This window comes from Astatotilapia calliptera, chromosome 19 (assembly GCF_900246225.1).
Source record: "Astatotilapia calliptera chromosome 19, fAstCal1.2, whole genome shotgun sequence".
Classification (NCBI taxonomy): domain Eukaryota; kingdom Metazoa; phylum Chordata; class Actinopteri; order Cichliformes; family Cichlidae; genus Astatotilapia; species Astatotilapia calliptera.
Window position 1 is genome coordinate 2,337,559 of NC_039320.1, and position 16,038 is coordinate 2,353,596.

At 43.6% G+C, this 16,038-nt stretch overlaps 1 protein-coding gene across 3 annotated transcripts in view; it reads right to left on the bottom strand.

Moving 5' to 3' along the window:
• LOC113012693 (transcription factor IIIB 90 kDa subunit-like) overlaps nt 1–16,038 on the bottom strand; it is a 134,642-nt gene that overhangs the window by 60,066 nt on the left and 58,538 nt on the right. The window lies entirely within an intron of this gene.

Consider the following 16,038-nt stretch of genomic DNA (forward strand, 5'->3'; position numbering starts at 1 on the left):
CTCAGACAGTAAAGGGTGTGTTTGCTGCACCAGTGGAGAGGTTGGGGGGGGGCTAATTCTAGTCAGCTTTTTTTTTAGTTCAGTTAGCAGATTGCAGCTTCCTTAAAAAAGAAACCGCTCCAGAGGAAGAGACAGGTCAGTCGCTATCTGTCGGGCCCAGCCCTCTAAGAACTTCCTCCCCATGAAGTGCGGGGCTGAGATAAGACAGAGACAAGCCCTGGGAGAGATCGGCAGCTCCGGGAGGCAGAGAGGCAGCGACACTGAGAGCTGATAACACCAGTCCAACCCCGCAGAGAGCAGGGGGGAGGGAGCAATTACTGAGTTATTATTCAGCCGCTGCTTTGATATATCGACACTTGCTAATTTTAATCAAACCCATAAAATTGTTCTTGGTGAGAGTGCAGGAGAATCTGTGGACCGCAGGTTGACAATTTGCCTCGGTATATCAGGAAGGTAAAGCTGAAATAAGAGACATCGGGCTCTTCGATTTCACTTTCCTGCCTATTCGTCTTTTTAATGAAGATGTGAAGAGTGCAGAGCCAACAGGCAGGGATGTCACGTGAAGTCGAGGACCAATATATAACTTTATTGCTTCCAACAAGGAGATGCACGTCTCCTCAGGTACGAGTAATCGGGACTCAGCCTGATGATAAATGCAGCATCTACAGCTAACTTCACAGTGAAGGACTACACACATACAGAGAAGACTCAAAGCACTGAGGAACTTTTAACATTCAGATTTCATCCAACTGAATATCTATTACACCCCCACTTTCATTATGGCACAAGAGTGAGCCTAAACATGTGACGTTTGAAAAAAAACAAAGCTGTTTACACTGTGTCGATGGTGTTAAATAATCGGTTAAGTGAGGACCTGAGGTGAAATTCTAGGTATTAGAGGAAGTCTAATAATCTGGACATACAGAGAAAGAAAACTAATAGGAGCAGGTCACTAAAGCTTTTTTGGAAAGTACTATTTTGTTGTACGAGACCACAGAACATGCACCAGCTTCTCAGATATATAATTTAAGGTCTCCTCTCTCTGGCACAAAAAGCTATGACCTGTTGAGGTACAGATACAGAACGTCAGTGTCCTGTTGGGCAGGCTGGCATTTAGACATAAGCAGTAGTTTATGCAGGTTTAGCTTCCTGGAGCCGGGGTGCACCGTCCTGCAGGAGGTGGTGCCTGAATCTAAAAACCAAGTAATGTGCAATTAATAGATTATGAACAAGGTTTTACTACCCAAATATCACAACCCACTCTGTTCAGAGTAAGCTAACAATCTTTTTATTTGGATGATGCTGCTGACTTCAGAGAAACAACAAACAAAATCCTCTTTTAAGAAACCTTGAAGCATTATGAATTTGTTCCTGGTTTCAATCGTACAACCGACTAGCTGAACTTGTCATTCAGTGTTTATTTGTGAAAACAGATCAACACTTTTTCATACAAGATAAAAATCTGATAAAACCTGAAGAATCTCAAAATGACTGAAGGAAAAAACAAAACATGTGCTTTATGTTACTTCGAAGGTCTAATGATGAATTTAGAATAAGTAGTAGGATACCATAAACGCATGATGGTCAGGCTGGGCTAAATAAGCACTAAATCCAAGCCCCTTTAATGAGATTATCTCATTATTACACAGAAGACAAAATAATTTAAGCCATCTGGCCCTCATCAGTGGAAATTCAGTGGAAACTGCTGAAGGCCAGAAACATTTTGTGTCACTATGAATAAGAAGTGGTGGATTACATCACCTCATTAGAGAGTGCGTGTGTGTGTGTGTGTGTGTGTGTGTGGGGGGGGGGAGACGACTCGCAGCACATTCACAAAACTTCCAAATCCTAAAAGAAAACAGAAATCACCTCCCTGATGACCTTGTGCATGCAGAGAAACTACTTTTCTCTTCCTGTCCAGGCTGACAGAAGCCTGAGGTCTTTTGGCAGCAGCTCAGTAGCTCAGAGATGCAGCTCTGCCTGCACATCAGTGCTGAGGAGGAAAAAGAACCAAAAAAGAAAACACACACACACACACACACACACACACACACACACAATTTCCCAAACAAACCCTACTCTTGACAATGTGGTAATAAATTCTTTTAAATGGTAAAATGGTAAATGGCCTGTATTTGTATAGCGCTTTACTTAGTCCTTAAGGACCCCAAAGCGCTTTACACGTTCAGTCACCCACCCATTCACACACACATTCACACACTTTTAAGACAAAGGGGAAGCACTAATGGAGGGAAAAGCAGGGAAACAGGCAGTCATGGCTAAAATCATTCTGAGATCTGGACTTTCAGTGGCTTATATAATATTTTTATTATATAATATTTTTATATAATCTTTTTTATTTGTATTTGTAACACACAGCTTACAGTGAATTGTGTCGATATTTAAAGCAGAAAAAAAGTCAGCCCGTGAAACTAACCGCGCCTCTGAGTGCTGTTTGAGGATTGAGCTCAAACACTATTTTGACCGGTTTAGTGCTACGTAATGTCAGAGAGAACCCCACCCAGCTGCCCTTTCAACTTCTGTTTGCTAGAAGCAGCCAATCACATGAAGGTTGGCTTAAAGGGCGGGCCTTTATTTGATCAATGGATATAGACACTGTGACATCACCAGTTTTTGGATTCTGTAGCCTCATCTGGTCTTTAAGTGATTACGTTTCAAGCCCCGAAAAAAAGGCAGTGACCAGTGTCGGCCTCTCTCGGTTTTTATTACCGCTATTCATTTTAAAGCTCAGAAAAAAAGGTTAGCATTCATCCTCCAGGTTCACTGTGTTTATATTATGCTAACCATAGCTGTGTAGCTATCCACCACGTAGCACATCATTATATACCAGGTTACCTTCAGTAACCCTACAAACGTCACTGCCGTTTAGTTTTCATTTATGTTGGAAGTGATAGCAGAGCTGTACGTTTTAATTACATCACAAATCTCTCAGTCATTACATCATCATTACATCATTACATCATTTAGATGGAAACTAGCAAGCTAACTCCCTGCTAACTAAAATTTAAAAATTGTGTTTTCATGGATGCCCGGATGTTAAACTTAATTGTTACACCTGGTAGAGCAGCCACACTGATCATTTTAATGAAGATGAAAGAATTTAGACAGTTTTTAACTCTCAGTGATGCCGCAGTGTTTGTTTGACTTTGGCACCTGAAGCAAAGTTTGAACCTGGAACCGGCTAATGATGTCAGACTTAAAGACCGGGTACAGCCTCAGCATTTTAGCTGCAACACCCAGAGAGTTAAGTTCCAAGTTATCAGCTAAAATCAACAAGCTCGTTTAGCAAGTTGCATCCGTGAACTTGCACACATACAGAAACACAATCTGCTAATTAGTGCTAAGCTAAACGCTAACTAGACACACTGTAACGTAGAGTAGGCCCGAGAGCCATCGTTGAGAGGTCCAGACAACACCACGTGAGGATACAATCAGACCAGTGTCAACTCTGAGGTGAGTAAACTGAAGCAACTACCAGCTTCAGCAAAGGATACTGTTGATCGACATATGACATGATAAAGACACAAGAGGGTTAACTAGACATCTGGAACTTTTAAAGCCCCCTAGCAACCAACTACCATCTACAAGGCAAAGTCCTTTTATCTGGATGGATAGATGGATGGGCTTTAGTCATTCAGGTCCCAACAGTCATGCGACCTTGATAGGTGACTCCAGAACAAGAGCAGGAATGCCTCGTCTTGGCATTAAATTTCACTTCAGTATTCACTGTGCATGAACACGAGGGATGGCTCATCCCTCCATAAACAATGTGATTTAACTGGCTCCAGCCCACATATGATATATTTTACTCGCTAAGCTCCTTTATCTGGCATCACAGTAAGGACACTTATTTGCTCACAGCTGCAGGTTCGACAGCTGTCTGAGAAGATGCCAAATTCAATTTCTTTTCAGGCATACGGCTGGCCTGAAGAAAAATCAAGGAGAAAGCAAAAATCACTCACAGGAAGGTGGTGTTCAACCAGCCTAATCCACCGCAAGCTGTTAACCCTATCACCCTGTTCTCTCGTGGCCCTCACAGCCAGGTAACCTGACCCAACGTATACTCCTCAACCCCTCTCTTACTGCTTCAGAATTACCCCCTAATACTATCCCCTTCTTGGCCGTCTCCCACATATCACAGTGTCCCGGGTGGCAGCAGGCCTGTCTGATGTGGTCAGGAGAAAAAGATGCTTCACCGCAGAGGACCTCTAATACGAAAGACGAGAGAATAAAAGAACACAAAGAAACTGAGAAAATGTGCCCCGCAGGAGTGAACGCTAACAGGTGAAGTAGACAGCCTTTTGAAGATGGTGAAGGAGGCAGAGAACAAGAGATTTAAAGGGGGGGGGGGGGGGCTGGTGAGTGAGCCAAGCAGAAAAAGTAAGACATAATGCGGCCGCTGAGGATCCTTATTTTTCTTAGTTTTCACAAATCCCAGAAAAAGACCAGAACCAACAACGTGTTTAGGCTGTCTCTCAATGCTTCCTGCCTCCCTGTGCTCCCACCTCCAAAACCGCTGGATCCCACTGAAGACATAAAGCTTTAAAAACACCTCGCACATATAGAGTTTCATTTGTAAACATGCTTTACAATTTCCTGAACAAGTTAGCCCCTGTAGTTTTAGGCTAAAGTAGGAGGCAATGTGCATTTACTGGGGCACATATGAAGTAAATGCACCGGTTAGTAAAAACCAGCTTTTATTAATTACAGCCACTGAAATCCCACAAACGTTAAACTGAGGATTGGTTTTCAGCGTTTAACTCAATTTATAATCAATTAAAACTCGATGACTCAGTTCTGTAGCTGTGGCCACTAAAACTCGTGGCCTTCCTCCAGCTCCACACTGAGTAGAAATGTTACCTGTACATGCTAATTTGAGAGTTCCCACTGTGCGGGTGTCTTCAGGCAGGAATAATGCAGTCCCAGCCTGGTACTGAGCAGAGTTAAGCTAGATTTATGCCTGAACTGCGTGTCAGATAGCTTTGGAAACTCCCTTCCTCCACAGCTTTTAGATGTTGGATATGGCGTATCAGTGTCGCTCCTTTTATCTGCAACTTTCTGAAAGAGATGATCCCACATCCAACGCTCTGCTACTTTTCCTCCAGAGCTCTCGTTTCTTTGTTGCTCAGCCATTCGTAGCACAAATACAACCCAAACAACCCTTTGAGTTTGACCCCAGAACCAGATGAGGGAAAAAAAGTGTGTGCATGCATCTTTCAACAATATTGTATATCCCTCCTCCTCCTCTGCACTTCTTCATGACTTTTACCAAACACATTTGATTTCTGACCGGGCTGATCAGCATGTTTAAAGGAAAATTACCTCAGTCTGCTCTGTCCATGCCTCAGCTTATCTTCGGAAAGCACATTAACATTCAAATATTTATTTTAGCTTGTCCTCCTGTTACTTACTGAACCTATAATCTGGCACAAGTGACATTTGTCATCCCAAGCGATCAAAGCAATAATCAGGCCAGGCTCAAAAAGACAAATGCTGCGCTTTGGTCTTTGCAATTTTTTGCAATAGGGGGAGGGGTGGTGAAAAGTTTGAGATGTATTCCAAACAGGAAACCGATTAGATTGCAGCCCTACCCTTCAACACCGCGGCTCGTTCGTGATTTTAACGGGTTTTTTGGCCAATGATGAAATTACATTGTGCAGAAGTGAAAAACAAAAACAGTGGCTAACTTGAGGAATCTTTCAAATGATCAGATGTTTAACTTTTAGTTTTCCACTGTTAGAGCCAAGGGATTCCCAAAAAGTTGGGATGTTCTGTAAAAATCAAATAAAAAACAGAAAACAGTGATCTCCAAATCTGTTGTTTATAAGACATTTTCTCATCGTCGTGCTGGCTGAAAATTAAACGCAGCTTTATAATGCTTTAAATCAGGCTTGGCCAACTCCAGGCCTTAAGGGCCGGTGTCCTGGAGGTTTTAGATCTCAACCTGGGTCTACACACCTGAATCACATGATTAGTTCGAGGGTCGTCAGGTCCTGCGCGGACCAACTGTGTGGGGTGATGGAGCACCTCTTCAACCTGAGCCTGAGGTTGGGAAGAGTCCCACAGCTCTGGAAAACCTCCTGTGTTGTACCAGTGCCAAAGACTTCACGCCCCAAGGACCTCAACAGCTACAGGCCGGTGGCTCTGACATCCCACCTGATGAAGACCCTGGAGCGGTTGGTCCTGGCTCAGCTTCGGCGCCTAACAAGCTCATCACTGGACCCACTTCAGTTTGCCTACCAGCCTGGCATTGGAGCGGATGATGCCGTCATTCACCTCCTACATCGTTCCCTCGCTCACCTGGAGACCGCTGGAAGCACTGTGAGAATCATGTTCTTTGATTTCTCCAGTGCCTTCAACACTATTCTTCCCTCGGTTCTGAAGGACAAGCTGGAGAACTCTGGAGTGGACCATCACCTCACTACCTGGATTTTGGACTACCTCACCGACCGACCACAGTATGTGAGGACTCAGGGCTGTGTGTCGGACAGGGTCGTCTGCAGTACGGGGGCCCCACAGGGAACGGTTCTGGCTCCGTTCCTCTTCACCATCTACACTGCAGACTTCTCCCACAATTCCACCCAGTGCTTCCTGCAGAAGTTCTCTGATGACTCTGCAATAGTCGGCCTCATCACTGATGGGGACGACAAGGAGTACAGAGGACTGACTCAAGACTTTGTGGACTGGTGCCAGCTGAACTACCTCCAGATCAACACCAGTAAAACCAAGGAGCTGGTGGTAGACTTCCGCAGGCACAAGCATTCTCCACTGCAACCACTGAACATCCAAGGTATGGACATTGAGGCTGTGGACAGCTACAGGTACCTTGGTGTTCATCTGAACAACAGACTGGACTGGACTCATAACTCAGACGCCCTCTACAGGAAAGGGCAGAGCAGGTTGTACCTGCTGCGGAGACTCAGGTCGTTTGGGGTGGAGGGCCCACTCCTGAAGACCTTCTATGACTCTGTGGTGGCTTCTGCTATCTTTTATGGTGTGGTCTGCTGGGGCGGCAGCATCTCTGCTGGGGACAGGAAGAGACTGAACAGGGTGATCCGAAGGGCCAGCTCTGTTCTAGGATGCCCTCTGGACCCAGTGGAGGTGGTGAGTGACAGGAGAACGGCGGCTAAGCTGTCATCCCTGTTGGACAACGTCTCCCACCCCATGCAGCAGACTGTGACAGCACTGAGCAGCTCCTTCAGTGGGAGACTGCGGCACCCACGGTGTGGGACGGAGAGATTTCGCAGGTCTTTCCTCCCCACTGCTGTCAGACTCCATAATAAAGACTTTAACTGATCAAGCACACACATCCATACATATGCAATAATACTAAGTGCAATAATCTTTTCTGGCATCGTTGTATTTTTACTCAGTTGTATATAGCATTCGTATTCTATTTTTATCTTATTGTATATTTTTATTCTATTTTATTCTACTGTATATAGTATATTATTTTATTCTATTCTGTACAGCTGTGTACTGTATTTATTCTTATTGTATTCTAATTTTTGCCTCATAACTTTTGCACTGTCCACTTCCTGCTGTGACAAAACAAATTTCCCACGTGCGGGACTAATAAAGGTTATCTATCTTATCTTATCTTAGTTCATTACCAGGCCTCTGGAGAACTTCAGGACACATTGAGGAAGTCATTTAGCCATTTAAATAGCCGTCCTGGATCAAGACCACATCTAAAACCTGCAGAACACCAGCCCTCGAGGCCTGGAGTTGGACACCCCTGCTTCAAACCCACGTCTTTTTCCTTCTGATGACCAGCAGGGGGCAGCAACTTTGGTCTTGCGGTATATAAATTCTACTGCAAAGTACTTTGTTTCCCTTAATTCATGACCTCAGTAAGCACTTTCCTGATGTGCTCACAGTCACACTCTTAAACTTCAACTCCTACATCGAACAGCACGTTTACTTTGTACATTATGATCTCATCGGTGTCTAGAAAAACAATAAAGAGGGTCTGCTTTTGGGTGGGGCCTACTTGTGGTTGAGAAATCAAACATTCCCCGTATTTGTGACGTCTCGTTTCAGAAAGCTAAGGTGGAAAGACCCACAAAGTCAGCGCAAGTCCTCACAAACCACTTTGTCCACATTGTCTACAAAAGACAGCAATCAGTCTGTGCTTCTGTCTCCGGTTTGGCAGCATGTGGTCGAAAGTACATTTCTCTACAAGTAGAATAAAGCATATCTAACTGACAGGTGAAGGAGTTATCGGCCCCCGTGGGGTAGAAAAATAAGTCAAATCTGGCTTTGGATAAGCATACTTGTTAGTAGGAACATCTAAATGTTGGTGTTGATTTCTGTATAGTGAGTCCAAATCAGTCCAAATCATGACTCACGCACAACCATATAGTTCATTTTTCTTAAGAAAGTCAAACTATACTGATCCTAATGGAAATTTTGACAGCAGGACATTTTGGTTGATAACATTTGTTGACATTAAGAGAAACGGAAAACCCCCAGCCTTACTCTCACAAAGACATGATAAACAGCAGATGGAAAGGCCAAAGAGAGCAAGAGACACTGAAGTCGTAACAAGGGGAGAAAAATGAGAAAAGCAGGGAGATAAAGACAAAAAGAGGCAGAGCAGGGGAGATTAAGAGAGAAAGAATGAGCTAGGTAGGACACAGAGACAAACAGACTGATGGAGAAAAGGCAGCAGGAGGGAGGACGAGGAGGAATGAGAGGACAGCAGCTGGGAGACCAGGCAGAGAGAAAAGACTGAAGACAGTAAAATATGAGTTAAGACGGAAAGAAAAGTTAGGATAGAGAGACAGAGAAAAGGGAGGCTTAAGAGGAGTTCAGTGATCTTTCTCTAATCCTGAGCTGTATTTCATTTAGGCCTGATCTGACAGAAATGACACAGACAGAGAAGACGAAGGGAGAGCGGGGATAAAAATGGAGGGAAAAAAAGCCACGCTGGCTGAATTAAAAGGAAGCACCAGTCTGCTGACTCCTCCACACCTCATGTCCTCTCCCCCTCCCCCCTCTACCTCCTTCCCCTTCTGGAAAAAAAAAAAAAAAAGACAAAAAAACAAAAAACAAAGACTGAGTGTGTGTGATCTAAGGGATGAATGGGGCTGTGTAGCCTCGGTGCTGCAGGATCACCCATCATCCACACTTCAAACGCAGCCCACATTATCCAGACTCTCAGCTCTTGATGTCAGCAACAATCCTGATCCACTCCTACATACCCAAACCCTTCGACCTGCGCCCAGCTCGGCCACGGGGGCCGCAGGGAGGAGACACGTGAAGGGAGATGTTTTCATTTGTCAGGTTTTCTGCTTTGAGATTAGACGGTGGCTGTTAGAGGTGAAGTGAATGAAACTGCTGCACAAAGAACGCAACCAAGCGATACTTCTACGCACTGGCTCTGGTGTGCACTGAAAAACCAGCTTAAATAATTACTCAAGCAGGAACGATCTGCTCTAAGGAGAAACTTTAGCTAGTAATCTTCTGTCCTTGTTGATTAAGACAGTACACCTTACTGCCCACTGGGGGCAGTACAGCTTTTGACAGCCCATTTGTGGCATCTAGCCAAGTTTTTAAGCATCCACCTTGACCCAGTACAACCAGCGGTCTTATTATCTGCGGTTTACATTCAGCAACCAGGTTTCTCTCGGAAACAGCGTTTCTATTCAGCAGACAGGTACTATGTTTTCACGGAGTGATGATTGCATTTAGAAACAAAGTATGACTATGACAAAGTGAGGAGGACTGCAATGATAACGTATGATAAAATCCAACAGCACAGCTGCAAACTACTGATCCCAGTCGGCGCTGGGCATGTTTTCAGCACATCCAATAGAATTGTGAGTGTAGCAGCTGAGAGGGATTTCTGGATTCAACGCTCGGATGCTTTTAGTTTAAAGAATTATTAGTTCAATAGTCCAAGCTAACAGAACTGTACGGCCAGTCATAAAAGTCTACAGCTCTTGAGATTCTGTAAATGAAACACAGGAACGAATGTCTGACAAACTATTGTTTGGATCACAGGCCACAGCAACCGGTCTGACGCAGTAATGCTGTTGTGACGATGCAGTCTTCTTCCCTGCATGTAGCATAAATCATTTGTGTGAATGCGCTTTGATTGCTAGCTGCAATGCAGAGATGCAATTACAGAGCTTGAAATACACATTTAATAAAATGAGGAATATGATAACAGACGGGGTTTAATGTGATCGAAGTAAAGAAAAGTGCAGAGAGCAAAGCAGATTATTGATTTTTTTGAATATTTTCTTTGCAAAGAGGGCTACTTCATATGTTGCCAGTCATATTATTTATATAGAACGTCACAGATAAAAATTGCCTTTGTTTGAATTTTTTTTCTGCAAGCTGGACACTACTGCATATTTACTCTTTGCTTCTACTCATGTTAAAGCATGCCTGGACCAGACTGTTGGCTAAATGCCTCGTATGTAAAAAAAAAAAAGGCAGCTCTGGTGTAAAAGTCCTTCTCTGCAGTGCTATGAGGTAATAAGGCTCGATGCCAGTGCTGCCCTGAAGAAATAACCAGCCGGCCGAGGCAATAAATAGAGTGAGAGATTCTCGCTGACACGGGTGGGCTGGGCAAGCCCATTAAAACGTGACCTCCACTGACCTTGGAGGAGCTGAGGCTGAGCATACGCCCACTCAACCACCTGCTTCTTCTCCTCCTCCCCCAGACACAAAAATGGGTGTGAGTGAGTGAGTGAGGGGGGGAAATACCCCAGAAAGCAAAATGAAGCCAACTTGTTTATATTTGAAAAGTTTCCTCATAAATGTGGACTTTAAATTATATTTTGTTTCATTTCATCATTTTGCACAAACTCCATTAAAATCCCAAAACTATAATTAACAAAACCATAACTGATCATAATTAATAATAATGTAAAAATGAATGAGTGCACACTGCAATGTCTTTTTATTCTGTGGCACAAATTTCCCAAATACTCACTCTGGTGGCCATATGGGTCTTAATCTGCTGCTAAAAATAGTCCCTAACGAAGGTTTGATGCCTCTGGTTTGAGCGTGCATGTAGAAAAACTATAGAGTCTGACTTTTTAAAGAAATGTGTGTGCAAGAGAGCAATGTCTGAATGAACTGCTGGTCTCAGTGCTGCAGGCTCGAAAGCTTTTTTGTTGCTTTCATGACTTTTTTTGGCAGCAACAAAAAAAACATATGATATAATAAAGTCTCTGGCGATCAAGGTATGATGGATTTATTTTTCTAATATTTATTTAAGTTTATTTATTCATTTGTTTGTTTAAATGGCCCTTTTTTATTTCAACTATAACACAAACCAGATCTGCTCCAGATCCCAATTATGTGATGTAACTTTGCAATAAATGCCACTCAAGACTCCACAGACCTTTAGCCACATGCACTAACCCTCTGAGCTCTGTCAGCTGCTGCGCTTCCATCCAAATGAGCAAGTGATCAAGTGACATTCTACAAAGTCTGTCAAATAAAAATGCTAATTTTCCTTTTTATCGGCTACTGTTATGGAGATGTACTCAGCAGGACGTGACGAAATGAGATGATTAAACGGGTATCAGCAAATGCGCTTGCTGCCTCACACCTGCATTAAAAGATATTTAAAGAACGACTTTGTCATCGCTGTTCAAACACTAGCATTTGAATTTGGCAGAGTGACATTCAAATAATGTCTCTGCTGGATTCCTCAGGCCACACTGCTATTGGTCCTCATCCACAGGGGCACAAGCTGGACAAAGCTGCTCTTTTTCTAAGTCAAAACTTGATCTGGTTTTGAAAAGGAGACAGCAAAATAGGTTTCGAGGGCTTCGCTCTCAGACTGTGGGCTCCGAGAGTTTCTGAAAGTGGAGTGGGAGGAAGCTATCAGGCCCCTCTCCTGTGGAAGCAGGCTTCAATTTGGATTCAGGAGACAGACGCCCTCTCTAGTTTAAGATTAGGCTTTGAACTTTCCTTTTTGATAAGGCTTATACTTCGAGCTGGATGGTGTAACCATGGATCCTCCCTTAGTGTATCACAGGAGGTCCTGCAGGAGTCTGAGCCGCTTGCAGTAAAACTGAGTGTGTTCGCCTTTCTCTCCCCCAGAATCCACAAACAAGCACAAGAAAAACACTTTTTATAACTCAAAGAATGCAAAAGGAGTAAGAATCATCTCATTTCAGACAGATGATGAAAAATTTATGCAGGCTCGCTCTCTTTTTTTCCTTTCATAAGAGTTGGATCCGATGCCTGGACTGGACAACAAAGCGCCTGTCACGATTTGAAGCATTCGACCAAACAAGAAATGATCTGCTAAGGACTGCATGTAATAAATGCTGTAGCGTGTGTGCTCCCCTTCTCCAGCACAGAACATTATCTTTATTGATACTGGTGGCAGTAAAGATTTATTCAAACCAAAACAGTCATCTAGTAGAAATCTCCTAAACAGTAGCAAGCAAACAGGCCTAAACACCGGACCAGCCGACACTGCGTCACTTTTGTTTCCACTGTTATGAACAATCTCAAACGGTCCGTGATGTTTAGCGTCCGCCTCCCTCTGCCTACACCGTGCTCTCTCATAAACACAACAGATGTTCGCATTGAAAGCGACGGGCCCTTTCAACAGTGCGCGCGCCATGTTTTCCATATTTTGAATAAATATCTTTGATCAAAGAGATGTTCTGTCAATTTTGTCCCCGCTTCGATATTTTCCAAAACAGTCTGCAATTTTACATCACAAGAGCAGGATGAATAAATCATCCACACTGAGTGAATCCACACTGTCAGAATATCCCCACATGAACTGCGCGACTCTTTGATGGATGAGGAGGAGCGCGCTCGTGGCCGGCCGCGGCTGTCTCAGCAGCACAGCTGAGGAGAAAAAGAAAGAAGTAAAATATTGGAGAATGTATGTTAGAAACTGAGCGATGCTTCGTGTGCGTATTGGTTTGGATGAGTATCAAACATCCTAAATGTCAGATTACAGCCACTGGAATGTTTAGCCAAGTGTTGCTGTTGCCACACCGATGAATCAGCCTTCTGTGTTTTACATGTACCCAAACCGTCTGCTCATCTGGTGGGAAACATTTATAAACTTTCTATGGATATAATCAGAGACCGAGACACCAAATCAAAGGTGGGGCTGGTGGGGAATCCCTGCTCGGATCCCTTTCTGCTTTTGTGCGTCGTCAGTCTGAGATGTTCAAAGAACTTTAACTTCTGACATGCAGTTCAGCTTCTTGTTTTCATGTTCTGTGAGGAAAAATTTCAATCGCATCCCTGATTCAGAACAACAATGAAAACTCTTACGGCTGAAACACGTTGGGATTTGTTATCAGGAACTCCTGTTTTCTTAGAGATGATGCCCTTTTTTCTGCACATCTGTGAATGCTCCAAACTCACACCCACAGTCAGCTTAACCTGTTTATTATGAACACAAAGATCTTCGGGTTGACTTTTCTTGCTTCTGTATTACAGGTTTGTGTGCTTACTGTTAACAGAACACATCCAACTGCAGTGATGTTTAAAAATAAACAGCAGGACTGCAGGTGGTGTTAATGAGGCTGTAGTTTGGGTTGAAGATATGGAACCAAGCAGCTAGAAATGCTTTGGCTTTGCTCCAATTTAAGGCTCATATGTGAAGCTTCATGAGGACATCACTGCATCTAAAAGAGATTATGTGAAAACAACTGAGAGAAAACAAGAAGACACACTGTTTTAGCACTTAGCACCTATACCAACCCTAAAAAATGTAATTGAAGAGGAATTAAAGGTAGAAACTTTAATTCTGACAGCCTTCAATTCCATACTCCCATCTGTTGAGGACGATCATGTTACATTTTCCAAAAAACCTGTGAAGAACGGACATTTGTGAACGCAGAGCTGCAGAAACAGCAACCTCCGAGCTGCTGGCCTGCTCCTCTAAGAAACAATCCTTCCATCTGCTGCCTCCAGCAAGGGGGAAACACCTCATCTGCACCTCGTCTTGACAACATTAGAACATTACCTTTGATTTAGACACCAGAGCCGCCGCTCCGCTCTTTCCACTTTGACTCAAGACTTTGCCAGAAATGCAATTTGAATTGACCCAAGACTGAGGAAGTCTGTTGCTTTTGAGAAATTATATCAAAGTAAATCATATTTATTGTAAAAGTGACCTGAAAGGCAAGTCCCAGGGTTTGGTCTTTTGCAATGACTGTTTAGTTGGTTTAGTTATTCAATGAAAAGTTAAATTCCACAGTCTCATAAGAGTAATTCTTAGTTGGATTTGAAGGTGATGGTGTTAATTAATCAAGGCCTCAGACTAAAGTAGCACCTAAAATGTTATTTAATGAATGTCAGTGCCACAAGAACCTGATGAATAACAGTAAAACTCAGTTGTTTTGCTTGGTGTTTTTCCCCTGGTGTTGTTATTCTCTGTTATTGTGTCTATGGCGTATACTCTCTTTTTTTTTTTTTATTAAAGTCAGCATCTGTTTTGTACAAGAGACAAAGATTTTGTGTAAGATGATCTGTATGCCCATCACTACATCAAAACCTCTTCCCTAAAACGTTGAAATACTCACATATTTAAAGCATTATCTTCAAACTGCATTTCAAATCATGGAATTGTGATTACCAGAAACAAAAACTGTGTGTGTGGTGTCAGTTCCAGACACGCCTGGTCTGGGTGGGACTCCTGCTAAAACTCCAGTGACACAGCATTAAAGGTCGAGGAAGGGAGGAGGTTGAGACAGTGAAATGACGTAACAGCCAGAGGCGAGCACCACGTTCTGCCTTTGCCTGCCTGCTAAACGGTAGCTGTCATCTCCTGTCAGGCTGGCGGCGGCAGACGAGACGGCTTCCCTTTGCCTCCTCGGGCCAGAAGACGCACATCATCTCCGATCACAGCTGGCTGCTGTGACGGGCTGCTGCCGCAGCCATCTCACCAGAGAGACTGACTGCTAACTGCTGCTGCTCACACACGCACACGCGCTGCCTGATTTCATATTCTGCACCACACTGCTGCTGCTGAGGTAGCTTAGCTTGTACTGACTCACTGAAAGCATATGATGGGCTGTCCACGGAGAACACTGAGGGCCTGAAATAAACATTACACTGTTTGCTTCGTCCTCTTGTGCCTCTGTGTTTCACTGATGCCCGTCTCCCTGCACTGCCATCGCCTGTCTGTCTGTCTGTCTGCCAGCAATCCAATTGTGTCCTCCCCTCCTCTGAGGGCCTGTGTCCATCCGGCCATATGTCCGTCAAGCTCTACTGTACCGCCCCAGGCACTGCAAACACTCAGGCCTGACCAGCTGTCATGGCAGCAGAGAGGAAAACGTTCACAGTGAGCCAATGGGACGAGTTTGTGAATGGATTATCTGCATATATTAGCAATAAGCCATCATTAATTAAAGGGACAACTCGCTTCATTCTTGCTGATCAGCAGCAGATGATGGCCACAAGTTTGCACTGCTGCTGACTGAACAATAGCCTTCCATTAAATATATTCAGCAGGTGCTGAGATTAAAATACTCCACCTCATCTCCCCTCCTACACTTTATATGGAAGACCCACATGTTAAAGCCATTTAACATTTTTGTTAAATGATGCAATCAGACTGTGTGCTGACATCATCTATAACAAAGTGAGGTTTTAAATTCCTACTTCTGTTCATCCAGATGTTAATATTGCCACTTTGTTTTGTGCAACTTCACACACACATCAACTCTTTAACTAAACAACTGACGCTGTGGCTTGTTTGCAGGGGAACATTATCTGCACTTATCTGCCTACTTTCTGTAATTAGATTGGTCTCTCCATTGATCCCCCCCCCCATGTTGTGCTTTTTAATAGGTGATCACAGCAGTGCTGCATTTAGGTTTTTGTTGATTATCAGCAGTCATATTAAGCCCTGGCTTGGAATACCTGATTCAAATTTCCCTGCAGGGCTAACTCTTTTTTTCTATTGATCACTGAGCACCGTCTATCTACCATTGCGATACTGTGATATCGGCCATGATTTTGGACTTTGCATGTCTTTTTGTTGGTTGTTTTCTGGAGGAGGGGGGGAAC